The 15,294-nt window shown below is 43.1% G+C and overlaps 1 protein-coding gene across 5 annotated transcripts in view; it reads right to left on the bottom strand.

The window, feature by feature from the left end:
* LOC126480967 (myosin heavy chain 95F) overlaps positions 1-15,294 on the bottom strand; it is a 390,816-nt gene that overhangs the window by 342,466 nt on the left and 33,056 nt on the right. The window lies entirely within an intron of this gene.

The following is a 15,294-nucleotide window of genomic DNA, read 5'->3' on the forward strand; positions in this document are numbered from 1 at the left end:
GGGAGAAGAGAAGTTTGTGGCACAACTTGACTAGAAGAAGGGATCGGTTGGTAGGACATGTCATGAGGCATCAAGGGACCACAAATTTAGGATTGGAGGGCAGCGTGGAAGGTAAAAATCGTAGAGGGAGACCAAGAGATGAATACACTAAGCAGATTCAGAAGGATGTAGGTTGCAGTAGGTACTGGGAGATGAAGGGGCTTGCACAGAATAGATTAGCATGGAGAGCTGCATCAAACCAGTCTCAGGACTGAAGACCACAACAACATTCAAATCTATGTCTTCTTCTACGGTTTTTACCCTCTACAGCTCCCTCTAGTACCAACAAAGTTATTCCCTCATATCTTAACAGATATCCTATTATCCTGTCCCTTCATGTCAGTGTTTTCCATACGTTCCTTTCCTCGCCGATCCAGCGCAGAACCTCCTCATTCTTTACATTATCAGCCCGCGTAATTTTCAACATTGTTCTGTCGAACCACATCTCAAAGACTTCGATTCTCTTCTGCTCCGGTTTTCCCACAGTCCATGTCTCACTGCCATACAATGCTGTGCTCCAACCGTACATTCTCAGAAATGTCTTCCCCAAATGAAGGCCTATGATTGATACTAGTAAACGTCGCCTGGTCAGGAATGCCCTTTTTGCCAGTGCTAGTCTGCTTTTTATCTTAGTTAGCACAATTCCTTAACTTCATTTACTTCGTGATCATCAATCCTGATGTTAAAGAGTTTCTCGCTGTTCTCATTTCTGTTACTTCTCATCCTGTTATTAACAGACTACTATTTATTTAAATTAAGAATTCGACTATTTCTAGACGACCCGTAACTTAAGAATCTAGTACAGCATGTTTTCTTCTTTCTTTCCAGAACTTTCTCGTACGTTGGCTGACTGCCTGTCAAATGACATCAGTCTGTTAGCTTTGGATTTTGGTATTAAGTCATAAATATTGTAGAATTAATCAGTTTGCGGAAGTCGCCCTTTTGTTAACGATTTGTTCTCCTGTCTTTGAGTCGTCTTAGTCCCATTTTGTTTAGTTTAGCCTGCCAGTGTTTTTTTATTTTTTTTTAATTTGGAAATGAAGAAGAAAAATATTTTGGTTAGTTTTTCTTCAGACAGCGAAGGTGTTCGTAAAATTTTAATCTTGTTTTTTTTTGTGCTTTCAGTTTCTCTGTGTTTCTGTATAAATCTTCATTCTTCTTCTTATGTCATCGACGTCAGCTTCATCCCCTCACAGTGTTCACAGCCGGTACTTCACATTAGTGTGTACTGGAAAAAAATTAAGTGTTCAATTCAGCACGCACCCTTTCACTTACAACTCTTTCGCTTACATCACAGAGAATTTCACACCAAAGCTGAATGCGTTGTTACTGTGGTACCTGGTCCGATGGATACAATCGTCATGACTCAGCTTTACAGGAAGGCGTTAAAAAATTTAACTAGGAACCTACAGCGTTAGTAATTTTCCTAAGTCGCTTCAGGCGACTGCCCGGATGATTCCTTTGAAAGGGCACGGCCGATTTACTTCCCTAACCCTAACCCGAGCGTGTCCTCCGTCTGTAATGACTTCGTTGTCGACGGGACGTTAAACGCTAATCTCCTCCTCCTACAAGGTTACTCCTTTCGAAATGAGGCAAAACGGATAAAAGTGCATTCAACTAAAGAGTGGGATCTGAGGTGTGATTTGAAGGCAAGACGAATGAGCACATCCGGAGATTTCCCCGTCACAGCTACTTCGGGAAACGGCTAGACAAAATCCCACCACGTCGCAGCCGACAGCAGCAGAGGGGCCGCTGTCACAAGCAGCCGACTCAGTGGGAGGCATCACGAAGAGATTATTACCTCGGTCCCGCTGCGTCTCCGGTCACGGGGCGCTTTGATCATTTAGCATCTCGTCCCCAGGTCCGATTTGCGACTAGTTGCAGAGTATATACAACGCGTTTGCAAGTATTTTCAATAAATGCCAGTCGTGTTGGACAAGTTTCGTTCGAGACAGAATGTTCGCCGACACTTCTCGGTGACGATAAGCGACTTTTTATTGAATCTGGCGGCTCAGAGACGATGAAATTTCACCGAACTAGCAGGGCCTCCTAACCAGGTGCGCTGCATCTGCATACGACCTACCCCACTAAATAGTTAGAATGATTGTCAACAAGAAGTCCTTAAGAATGAGTATCTCTAAGCGGAGAAAAATATTTTAGCAGCGAATTAGGAACTTTAATTATGGTCGGCCTACCCTCTTTCATACGGAGCTGATGACTGGATTATAGGCAACACTAGGGGTCGTATGTGCGTTACCTGTACGTTAGACGTGTTGCATAGTATCAAGCATTATCTCATAACGATCGCTTTCTTTACGTATCCGAGCAGTGTCTTACTAGATTTACCTAAAAACCAGGAGTGAACCGTCTAGAAACTGAGTGAGCATATAAAAGGGCCCGGTAACCCACAGGACATTTTTGTTCATGTAGTTATTCACCTGCCTGTTACTTAAAAATAAATAGTGTTTATAGCAAAATTGTTCGCAGTGGACGTTACATTTCAGATGTGTTACGACCCGTCGCTCTACCCTTCATTCGATCCCCGCGAAACCCTACATTTCAGCAGGCTAATGCACGACCGCATGTTGCAGGTCCTGTACGGGCCTTTCTGGATACAGAAAATGTTCGACTGCTGCCCTGGTCAGCACATTGTCCAGATCTCTCACCAACTGAAAACGTCTGGTCAATGGTGGCCGAGCAACTGGCTTGTCACAATAGGCCAGTCACTACTCTTGATGAACTGTGGTATCGTGTTGAAGCTGCATGGGCAACTGCACCTGTACACGCCATCCAAGCTCTGTTTGACTCAATGCCCAGGCGTATCAAGGCCGTTATTACAGCCAGAGGTGGTTGTTCTGGTTACTGATTTCTCATGATCTATGTAACCAAACTGCGTGAAAATGTAAACACATGTCAGTTCTAGTATAATATATCTGTCCAATGAATACCCGTTTATCATCTGCATTTCTTCTTGGTGTAGCAATTTTAATGGCCAGTAGTGTACATGCTGCGAAATGACCATAACTGGAATACTGGAGAATTTCAATTCATACGGACGCTCAGACGCAGTCGTTCTCTCCGCTAACCGTTCACGAATTGTACAGGAAATGGGCGAAATGATGGACCTCTACGAAGTACCATCAGCTACACACAGTGATCCGAGACGCAGATGTGGTAAGAGGAAATGTTGGAACGCCAGTCAGGTGTTGTGTGTGTTACGTAAGGCGGTATCGACTGGTGCAAGGTCGCGCATCGCGCCGTGCCGGGCTTCGCGTGTCTGCCTGGCTATATTTGACCACGTCGCGTCCGAGTCAGCCCGGAGGAGGTAAAGGTAACCAGCGGCGCGGCTGGTCGCCGCCCCCCACCACGCCTCGTCGCTCTGCCCATACGTGTTTCCCACTCCTTGCGCTCTCGGTGTGTCTCATTCAGTGCACACAGCAGCAGTCGCAGAGCCAGGGAGGCAGGGGGGATCATAAAAGGGGCATTTCAGTAGAAACGTTCATAATTTCACATACATCAACTTGCAAACTTCGAGGCCAAATTTCGTAACTAAAGTAGCATAAAAGCCAAGAATCTGGAAAATGGAAAGGAATTCTTGAAATTAAAAACTGTGTTCAACACTGGATACTTTTCAGTTGACGACCGGTGTGGCCGTGCAGTTCTAGGCGCTTCAGTTTGGAACCGCGTGACCGCTACGGTCGCAGGTTCGAATCCTGCCTCGGGCATGGATGTGTGTGATGTCCTTAGGTTAGTTAGGTTTAAGTAGTTCTAAGTTCTAGGGGACTGATGACCTCAGATGTTGAGTTCCATAGTGCTCGGAGCCATTTTTTTTTTGAACTTTTCGGTTGCTAGCGCGAGGGCGTGCCGTGGATGTGTTTGCGGTCTGACAGCTGTAACTCCAGCCAGATAATGGAGCACGTTCACAGCCTGATTGCCGTCAACAATAAATCCGACACGGAAATGAAGTAAGAAAAGGCAGAAAGTCTATTCAGTAACGAAAAAAAGAACTGACTTCACGGACATTGCTGGAATCGACCTAAATCTGGAAGACTAGATGGAAATTTAAATCTCATATCTAACGCGAGTTCAGTGTGTACAGGGTGAAAAATATTTAAACCGACAAACTCTGGGAGGTTGTAGGGGACATCAAAACAAATATTTTTCCCTAATGTCATTTTTTCCTATGGGGATTATTTAAACTAGTGGAGGCCGTATTACGCTCTTCAGTTGTTATAGGCCGTATAACTATCTTCAGTTGTTAGAGGGCGTATTACGCTCTTCAATTGTAGGCAATTGTTGTCCACCAGTGCAGTAGTGCATTGTGTTTGTTTACTAATGTAGCGATACACCTGGAGTGAGTACACTGATATGGTTGGTGCGTTCTACGTACCGCACCACAACGGACGAGCTGCACAGCGGGTTTATCAACAACAATATCCTAATCGCCGTATCCCGCATCATACGACCTTTGCTGGTGTGCACCAACGTCTCCGTGAGACCGGATCATTTAGCAGGTTACCTGGACAGGGGAGCCATGGCATGGTAAGAACGCTGCAATTTGAGGAAGCTGTCTTGTAGCATGTGGCGCGGGATCCTTCAATCAGCACTCGTGCAATTGCACTAACATGGGGACAAATCAGACGAATATAAGAACAGTCCTTCTAGAGCAATTGTTACGTCCATTTCACTTACAGCGTGTCCACAACCTGGAACCAGTTGATTATCCACCTAGAGCACAATTTTCGCAGTGGTTCCTGAAACAGTGTGAAATGCATCCTATATTTCCTTCCTCTGTGTTGTTTACCGATGAAGCAACGTTCGGGCGTGATGGAGTCTTCAACATGCGCAATTCGCATGTTTGGAGTGAGGTTAACCCACATACCACAGTTACTAGCGCTCATCAAGTGCGGTTCTTCGTTAATGTGTGGGTCGGTGTTGTTGGGGACTGTTTAATTCTGTTACCTAGGCCATTAAATGGCAGACACTATTACAATTTTCTCGCCAGAGCATTGCCGGAATTGCTGGAAGACGTCCCGCTCCCTACAAGACAACGAATGTGGTTCCAACATGACGGGGCGTCGGCACATTTCAGTCGTCGTGTGCGTCGATTCCTGGACCTACGGTTCCCAGAAACGTGGATTGGCAGAGTTGGTCCTGTACCATGGCCTGCTCGATCCCCAGTCCCCTCTGGACTTTTTTGTGTGGGGAGAGATGCGCAACCTTGTTTACGCAACTCCTGTTGCATCAGAAGAGCATCTGGTTGCCCGGATAGTAGCAGCAGCAGGAACAATTCAGGATACTCCTGGGGTTTTTGCCCGTGTCAGACAGAACATGATCCGACGGTGTAACCTTTGTTTGCATGTCAATGGAGGCATTTTTGAAAATCTACTGTAATTGAAATTGGGTTGTGTTGGTTGTCTCTTTGTCATAAAAAATGGAAAAGTGTTTGTTGGTTTAATTAATTTCCGCCAGAGAAATCTTCCTCTACCGGCTTAAATACTCCTCATAGGAAAAAATGACATTAGGGAAAAATATTTGTTTTGATGTCGGTTTAAATACCTTTCACCCTGTATAACTGTGCCACCAAGTCCGTCTCCCAAAAGAAGGATAGAAGAAAAAGCAGGAATGCTTTGTCTTTGAAATCATCCTTGCCCTTCCTTAAACACTGGTTTTATCGATAATTAAGTTTTTTCTCTGCATATATTTAATGCTTTTAAGAATTCCGTTATATCATCACACTGCTCTAAACTCTCTGGGCGAATTTCGACTGCATTTACATTTGTGTTTCTAATTGAAAACAGATTTCCATAAAATGATGGTAATGCCAGACATCTTGGGTAATCTGCTGGACGAGTGTGTTGTGAGGATAGGATCGGAATGTGTTCTAGGCGGCATGCGAGCGTGCGGGCACATCTGAACATACAGAGGGGGGAAGAGGAGAGGTATATCATTTTCTTGTCTGTTCGGTATAATATTTTGCACCTGATTTTAAACCAACTTCCCCATGGGCTACAGACTTGAAATTTTAAGGTTCAGATGGTTCAAATGGCTCTAAGCACTAGGGGACTTAACATCTGAGGTCATCAGCCCCCTAGACTTAGAACTACTTAAACCTAATTAACCTAAGGACATCACACACATCAGCGTACGAGGCCTGCGACCATAGCAGCAGTGCGGTTCCGGGCTGAAGCGCCTAGAACCGCTCGGTGACAGTGGAAATTTTAAGGATAGCTCATAACTCGATGACAATGCCATATTAACTCGCTTTCTTGACAGGTGTGTGGCGGAGGGTACTTCGTGTACCACGTCCATTTCCCTCTTTTTCGTCTCCAGTTGCGAATGATGGTAAGCCTCTGTGTGAGCTCGAATTTCTCTCATTTTTACGTTCGTGAGATATACGTAGGAGCAACATATTGGTTGAATCAGGTGAAAAGGAACTGGGATAATCCAGAAATTTACGATATGTCTCAGTTCTAATCTCATCATAATGTTTGAAATTGATTGAAAATTTCCAGGTATAACAGACTAAACAGCAGAAAATAATTAATTAAAAAATGAATTTTTAATCTACCACGGTATTAAGTTGGGCTAAAAACTATAAAATAATTTCTCCTTGCACCATACAGATTCCCAAACCCGTACAAACAGTCCTGAAATTTGCGATTGTGAATTTTTAATAGGTAAGAAAATACCTGTAAGATGCAAGACGAAAAACGTGGGGCACATGCAACAGAAAACAATAAGGAGGTGCACAATTCATGCATCAGTTTTGTACTGCATGCGCCCCACGTTTTTTCTTTTAAATCTTACAAGCCATGCAAAATGTACAATCAGAAATTTTCAGGAATATGTGTACGGGGTTAGGTATCTGTATGGGGATAGGAGACATTATTTTAATACTTTTTAGTGCGATGTAAAAACGTGGTATACTAAAAATTCAATTTTATTAAAAAAAATTATTCACATTATTGGTCTCGTTCATATTCATCCTGTGCTCAAGTGAATGAAACATGTAGAAAAGAAATACATTTAACATTTTCGTAATTTGTGGTCCAGGAAATCTCTTCCGAAAATGAGAAACCACATAATGTTTTACTTTGCCGTCTAACTGAATCTACTCTTTGAAGTGAGTTACGTGCCGAGAACTGGAAAGTCAGTAGTCAGTCTGCTTCCCAACAGTGGATATCCGTTCCAGACTCTTGCCCTAGGCTCTTACGAAACGGGTGTGCAAGTTGCCACCACGGAGCAAGAATCTCATTACCACAGTTCTCGGCGAAAGAGGCAATTAGTACGACATACACGTATGCGGGACTGCCTGGGTGGCCATTTCTGTCACCTACCAGAAGTTTTTCTGCCGCAGACGCGGCTATCACGCTGCATAACTTTCAGCTAATGGACTGTGAATCGGAGCGTTCAGCTTCGTCCGTTGCAACTAGGAGGAGGCTTAGCGGGACCATCTGGGCCGAAGCCCAAGTTTAATAGAATCACAGGCGATCACTGCTAGAAGTCCATCAGACATCTGTAATGAATAAAAACTTCAGTTTCGGGGTTCGGGGGAGCAAATCCCCCCTAATCCCTCTTCCCCGCTTACCCTTGCGAACACCTACGTCACTCCAACAACAGATACTAAACAAACAAATGAAATGCCATAAGGATGCTTTTCAGCATAGATTTAAAAATGGGGGCATCATCCCACACATTTTTCGGTCCTATTGGAAGTCTATTGAAATGGGACCTGTTGAAAAATGCACTGCTCTCCGTGCAATGATTAAGGACGTGTTTGTTATCCAAGCCGAAACCGTTTTTCTGTCGAGAGTTGAACGAGTAAATGCTGCCGTTCGTTTTGAAGCGACGCATATTGTTAACCACAATTTCCCTAAGTAAGCAAAAATTAATTTTTTATGTGAAACCTCCTAAATCTTTTCAAATAAAACAAACATTATTAACGTTAAACATCTTTATTCCTCATGTCTACATATCTGCAGCCCACTGCCGCTAGATGGTCACTAATTGTAGCATATTACATGGCGGTTGAAGCTCGTGGTCTTGCGGTAGCGTTCTCGCTTCCCGCGCACGGGGTCCCGGGTTCGATTTCCGTAGAGTTCAGGGATTTTTCTTGCCCCGCGATGACTGGGTGTTGTGTCGTCATCATCATTCATCCCCATGACGGTCGGAGGAAGGCAATGGCAAACCACGTCCGCTAGGGCCTTGCCTAGTACGGCGGTGCGGGTCTCCCGCATCGTCCCCTAAGCTCCTCGGAGTATGGGACATAAAATAAAAAAAAAAAAAAAAAAAAAAAAAAACATGGCGGTGTGTAACGTAACTACGCTGGTGCGCGAGAAAGAGCGTGCTGTAACCGAATTTCTAAACGCAGAAGAGTTTGTCCACACATGGAACACCCTCTCCTTCAGCATGACAAGCCAGATCACACACGAGCGCTGCAGCAATCCGACGCCTTTGGTTCACTGTCATCGATCACCCTCCGTACAGTTGTGACTTGGCCGCATCTGTTTCCAAAAGCTCAAGAACACTTTGAAGGACTTCACTTTGATAGTGACGAAGCGGTGCAGTCAGAGGTGAGATTGTGACTCCTTCAACAAAGACAAACTTTCTACAGTAATGTTATCAACAAACTGGTCTCTCGTTGGGGGAAATGTATTCGTCGCCAGGGTGACTGTATTGAGAAATAAATTTGTAGAATTTAATAATGTTTGTTTTATTTAAAACGGAAAAGAGTTCTCACATTAAAAATTAAGGGGCATTACTTTTCAGCATACTCTCATAGTTGCAAGACAAAAAAAAAAGGTTCAAATGGCTCTGAGCACTATGAGATTTAACATCTGACGTCACCTGTCCCCTAGAACTTAGAAATACTTAAACCTAACTAACCTAAGGACATCACACACATCCATGCCCGAGGAAGGATTCGAACCTGCGACCGTAGCAGTCGTGCGGTTCCGGGCTGAAGCGCCTAGAACCGCTCGGCCACCGCGGCCGGCAGTTGCAAGACATCAACAAAGCTTTTAATGTTGGCTGAAATGATCACCGAATAGTAGTGCGTTGTACGTGAGAAGACAAATGAGTTCATGAGGTCGGTCAGCATTGATTTACGGAGAAAGAAAAGGCGTTTCCAAATTTTAAACTCCCTATGTGCTCCGAGTGAGATTAAAGTGGAATCTCGTCTATCTGGACTAGGGGCCATCTCGATTTTAGAATGTCATTGGTTAAATGCCATAAACACACACTTTATATTTATTTTCACGTAAACACCCAAATTATTCATTATTTCCACATAAATGTTGATCAGATGTTGGCAGATCACACACGAGCGCTGTGACATCTGCAACAATCCGACACCCTGGGTTCACTGTCATCGATCACCCTCCATTCAGTCCTCACTTCGCCGCATCCGATCTGAGTTTTATAGACTGAAACAATCAGTAAGTTTCTTTTGAGCCAGCTTCGTATATCGTTTATGTGCCGCGTGATCATGCTGGCATCTCACCAGAAATAGTTCGGTCGAAGCTGCTTCCGTGTAGCGTTCCAAATTAAGCATTATTTTGTGCAGTTGCGTTGACGCCTTTGCGTGTACCATAAAGTCTTCAGACTGAGCGCGAATTTAGTCAGGCGAATCCATATTCACTATCGTCACTATCTGCAGACGAACAAACGGTGATAATTCCACATCAGAAATCATACTGTATCTTGTGTAATTATCATTTCGGAGTTAAGTCATTTATGTGTACAAAACCTATGTCTGAGAATCGTAGTATCTTTGCAAATGCTCCAGCCGGCCGGAGTGGCCGAGCGGTTCTAGGCACTTCAGTTTGGAACCGCGCGACCGCTACGGTCGCAGGTTCGAATCCTGCCTCGGGCATGGATGTGTGTGATGTCCTTAGATTTGTTAGATTTAAGTAATTCTAAGTTCTAGGGGACTGATGACCTCTGATGTTAAGTCCCATAGTGCTCAGAGCCATCGCAAATACTCCAACACGCAATACAGCAATAATTTTTTCCAAGAATTCCCTTTATCTATCGTATGCAGAGCACGAAACTTGTTTCCATGGACACTATCACCTTCTTTATCTTTAGTGTTAAACTTGGAGCAGTACAACTCTACGTCAAGCGGGTAACTTACACCTTATCAGGATGTGTGTACAGCGGTTGGATGAATTTCAATTTAACGTTTATGGTCGTAGATTGTTACCGCTACTTAAAAAAATAAACCTGAAAACAGATTTCATGAATCGTAAGATTGGAACTGCTTCCTGTCGTAGATCCACATGACGAGACAGAACCCTACAGTTAATTTGTTCGGTTACAGATGTGGTATGATAAGAGGAATCTCATTCAAGAAAGCCGAAGAAGGAAGCCCGATGTTCTTTATATGTGAATGCGAAACATAACCTACTGCAGTAAGTAAGTAAGTAAGTAAATAAGTGCAAACAACGAAGCAGACCTACACCGGGCCAGAGTTATTCGGCAAATACCGCGCTTACTGTGGGTCTACTCCACGTGCAGACTCACGAGACAAAAGTGATTACGACTGTCGGAAGCCTCTGGAGTGCGCGAGTGGTAAGTCGCTTCCTGAAGCCTTCATCGGCAGACAGAGCCGCACAGAGCAAACACTGGCGCGCGAGAGCCGCTTAACGTTACAGTACGTCATCAACGAGGAACACCGGCGAACGGTTAAAAACAATCTGCAGTACACCACGAAGAAACTAGGCTACGAAACACGCACTTTACGTTACTGGACGTGAAGAAACTTTTCGAAGAAACTTGTGTTCTCATGTGCGTATTTTATAGCCGTTGATAATTCATAACAATGACCTGAAAACCTGTACCAAACGGCATACGCTTTTGCAGAAAGTAAACGTTCTCTTTATGATATCTGTTAAGAGACACTACAAGAACAACGTAGAAAGCACACATATTGTTGATATACTGGCAGTGTGAAAGACAGATGAGCCTAAAAAGTCGTCATAGACCAGCGGTTCCCTATCTTTCACAGACCATTACTCCCCAGCTCCCACAATATCACCAACTTTAGTACCTAACTAACCTTTAGATTGAAAGACTTTTCTTGGAACACTTTTATTTTTAAAATGATGAAAGATGGGAAAGACGAATGACATTTAGTGTGTGAGTGCGTGCGTGTGCGCGCGCGCGAGCGCCCGTGTGTGTGTGTTAGAATGACAAAGCGATTTGTGGTGCATCATAAATGCTACCTACAACTCCTTCTCGGATATGAAAGCAAACTATCCACAGTGTGGGTAGAACTCGTTACGAAACATATTTCCCTGTGTTACTCCTCTCCATCGTAGCATCTGCTTGAACCGCACACTGCAAACCCATTTAAAATTAAACAAGTTCAGATGTGTGCACTATACTCACTGTTTCTTTTTTTTTTGTTGGACTCCTTGCTTCTGAACTGGCACAAATTGGACGACTTCAGACTCCTAATGTTTTGTGTCCAACCAGTCTAATAATAATAATAATAATAATAATAATACCGTGTACATCTTTACATAGTTGCTGTTGTGTTGCACTGTCAATTACTTCATTAACCTGTTTCAAAGCATGTAATGAAGCAATTTCTGTACGATTGCTGATACTATCTACAACTTGGAGAACACATCTGCTCGAGATATTTAGCATTTGTTACGTATAAGTCTCACTTTTATCATCAGCAATGTACAGGACAAAGAACAAAATGTATGTGTAGTGGGTGGACTATGAGAGGAACCTATAACATCCATCCATCCATCGCTTTTGCCTTTGTCCCATAGTTTTCACATAGTCGGCAAGGTTACAATGGGATACGGCATGGTTAATGTTAAGGGGTCACTAGACGCCCTTCCTGCCACCACCCTTTACCCCCCTCCCCCCCCCCCCCCCCGAAATGGAATCAATGTGCCCCAACTGTCTGCATCCAGTGTAAATCATGAAAGAGTGCGAACGTGTTTCAGATGTCTGCGAGTCGTGGAACTGAGGCGGGACGTGGGGACCAGCCAGGTATTCACCTAGTGGGATGTGGAAAACCGCCTAAAAGCCACATCCAGGCTGGCTGACACACCGGCCCTCGTCGTTAATCTGCCGGGAGGATTCGATCCAAGGCCGGTGCGCCTACCAGAGTCCAGGAAGCAGAATATTAGTGCTCTCGGCAAACCTGGCAAGTAGAAGAACCTATAACCTCCACCAGATTAATGATATCTCAGAAAAAGTAGTTACTGATAACTTATATAATCAATATTAGAGTCTTACTAAATTGTGATAATAGCAATGATCTTTTGAAAATAATTTAGTTTCGTGACTGAAACAGAAGCGAATCATTTAGTTTTTACCACTCGGAAAATTTAATTTTACCCCTCAGAGGGTAATCATCCCCAGGTTTGGAACCACTGTCCTAGAGGAAAGCAATAACTATGTAATTTACCAACGGAAAAATGCTTCTATCAGACCACAAAAATTGCTGCTCTTTAAAAGACTCTGCCTCATTCAACCTTCCTCAGCCCCTTTAAAAACGTTCCCAAAAATTTCGGCAAGTAAATACATTCGCGCATTTTTATGCTGAAAGAGAAAAAGGCAATGGCAGTGGCAAAAAGACGGAAAAGTAATAAATACGGGAAGATGGCAGACAGTGCTTACGGTATAGAAAGAGCGAAGGAGACAATGGCAGTGTGAGAGAAAGAGAGGGGGACAGTGACGGTAGAACATAGATGACGGTGACAGAGCAGTGCTAAGAAAAGAGGGAAGGAGACAGTGCCAGTGGGACAGGAGAAAAGAGAAGAAGGAAGTGGATGACAGCCAGTGATCATGAGACACAGAGTCTATGGCAATGAAAACGAGGAAGAGGGAGATAATAACGACGAGAAGAGACGGCAGCAACGGGAAGAAATGAATGAGATAGTAGCACTAAGAGAGAACAAGAAGGAGACAGTGACAGTGACAATTTTCGTAGAGCTAGCTTCAAAATTGCCTTACTAGCGACATATTTTCAAGAAACCTTTCGTCCCTTGTTTCGCCACCTTAGGGGTAGAATTTCGAAAAATCCCATCTTAAACGACGTCTAACGTATGAGATGAACACTCTCTACAAATTTCAAGTTTCTATCCTTAGTGGTTTGGGTTGGGTGATGATGAGTCAATGAGTGAGTCAGCCTGTCGAGACATCCCGTCTTTTATGCAGAGATTATAACCGCAATGAAAACGAGATGGAGACGAGCGGAATACGAAGCTAGGCGGATGAATTCGTCCATAAACCAAGGAGGTTCTTTGTTAGATTACATGAAGAAAAGATTACATACATTCTCTGCACACCTCCTGTGAAGTGAGTGGCAGGAAATACGTCCCATTGTACCAATTATTAGGGCTTCTTCGCGTAATATTCACCCATGTAGCGCAGATCAATGATTGCTTAAACGCCTCTACACGCCCTGCAATTAGTCTAATCTTATCTTCGCGACTCCTATGGGAGCGATACGTACATGACTTCAGTATATTCTTAGATTCACCTTCTAAAGTTGGTTCTCGAAACATTTAATTACGCTTTCACGATATAGTTTGCGTCTATCCTCAAGTGTCTGCCAGTTCAGTTCTTCCAGCATCTCTGCGACGCTCCCCCACAGGTCAAACAAACCTGTGATTATTCGTGCTGCCCTTCTTTGTATCCGTGCAATATTCCTTGTTAGTCCTATCTGGTATGGGTTCCATACACTTGAGTAATATTTTAGAGTTGGTCGCGCGAATGCAGTCACCACTGTAGACCGATTATATTTCTTAGCATTCTACTATTGAACTGCAGTCTGCCATCTGCTTTACCTACGGCTGACGCTATGTGATCCTTCCATGGCAAATTCCTGCATATAGTTGCACACAGATATTTGATTGAGTTGACCGATTCCAACAGTAGCTCACTGATATTGTAGTGGTAGCGTACTACGTTTATATCGTTTTGTGAAGTGTACAATCTTACAATTCTTGACATTTAAATCGAGTGCCCAATCCCTACACCATTTTGAATTCTTATCAAGATGTGACTTCAATTCAGTCGCAAATCTCGTTTGATATCCCATATGATTGTACGTTGGACAATAACTGTATGTGTGGCAAATGCCTTTCAGAAGTCTAGGAACACCCTGCATCTGAGTGCCTTGATACATGGCTTCCCGGACATTACGTGAGAAAAGCGCGACTTAGGTTTCACATGATCGATGATTCTCGAATGTATGCCGGTTTGGTGTGAAGGAGGTTCAAGGTAACTCATGACATTTGCAATTAGAATATGTTTTAAGATTCTACAGCTGATGGATATCAAGGATATTGGCCGGTAGTTTTGTCGATTGCTTCTGCTGCTCTTCTTCTAAATGGGTGTGACCTGTGCTTTCTTCTGACCACTGGGGACAGTTTCTTGTTCGTAGCTCCATCAGCAGGACGAAAAAAATACCTTCTGGGTTTTTTCTCGTCAGCTATTTAAGATCAGGAGGAGTCTGGAATACATTTTGGCATTCCCTGTCCCAAGTTCCTTCGCCGGCAATGTGATGGAAATCTGTTTTGTTTTCCCCACTTCGTAATTCTGGTAAACAGTGAAAATTACCTTTCACTTCTTTGGCGTCCCACTGATCTATCTGCGATGGTATCTCATTGACTCATGTTCACTTTTTAAAGCTCATATCATTCATTTGAATCACAGTTATGAATGCCATAGAGGACTTTTATAGTGCGTGTTAGCAGCAACTTTTCACTGCAATGGACTATATTGCTTTTAGCTTTACAATTACAATAAAATCAAAGACAGTTTTGGACTGGCGTTTTTTAATGAATATAAACGATTATAACTATAATTTTTTTAAATAATTGACATCTTTATGAATGAAAACAATGATATAATATTCTACAATATTTATTATTTATTTTACAAACCCGTTTCCGGCTGTTACGCCATCATCGGATACAAAGATAAGTATGTGGTGCAGTGAAATTTTGTTGGATCAAAGATTTAAACTAGTGCACCTACAGAGTATCTCCATTTCCAGAGATGAAAAATGTTAACGTTAGATTTAACAATAAAACAAACGGGATTATTTCAGTGTAAATGCGATTAATGTTATTTAACTAAGGTAAAATGTGTGACACATTAACTAAGAGACTAAATACAAATCATAACAGTTGTTCATAGAAGAAAATAAATTGAACAAGAAACTTGGCTGGCATGTTCCAAAGGTGTGGTTAAACAAAATAGTTCTAAACTACAAAC

Source organism: Schistocerca serialis, chromosome 5, assembly GCF_023864345.2.
Source record: "Schistocerca serialis cubense isolate TAMUIC-IGC-003099 chromosome 5, iqSchSeri2.2, whole genome shotgun sequence".
Classification (NCBI taxonomy): Eukaryota; Metazoa; Arthropoda; class Insecta; order Orthoptera; family Acrididae; genus Schistocerca; species Schistocerca serialis.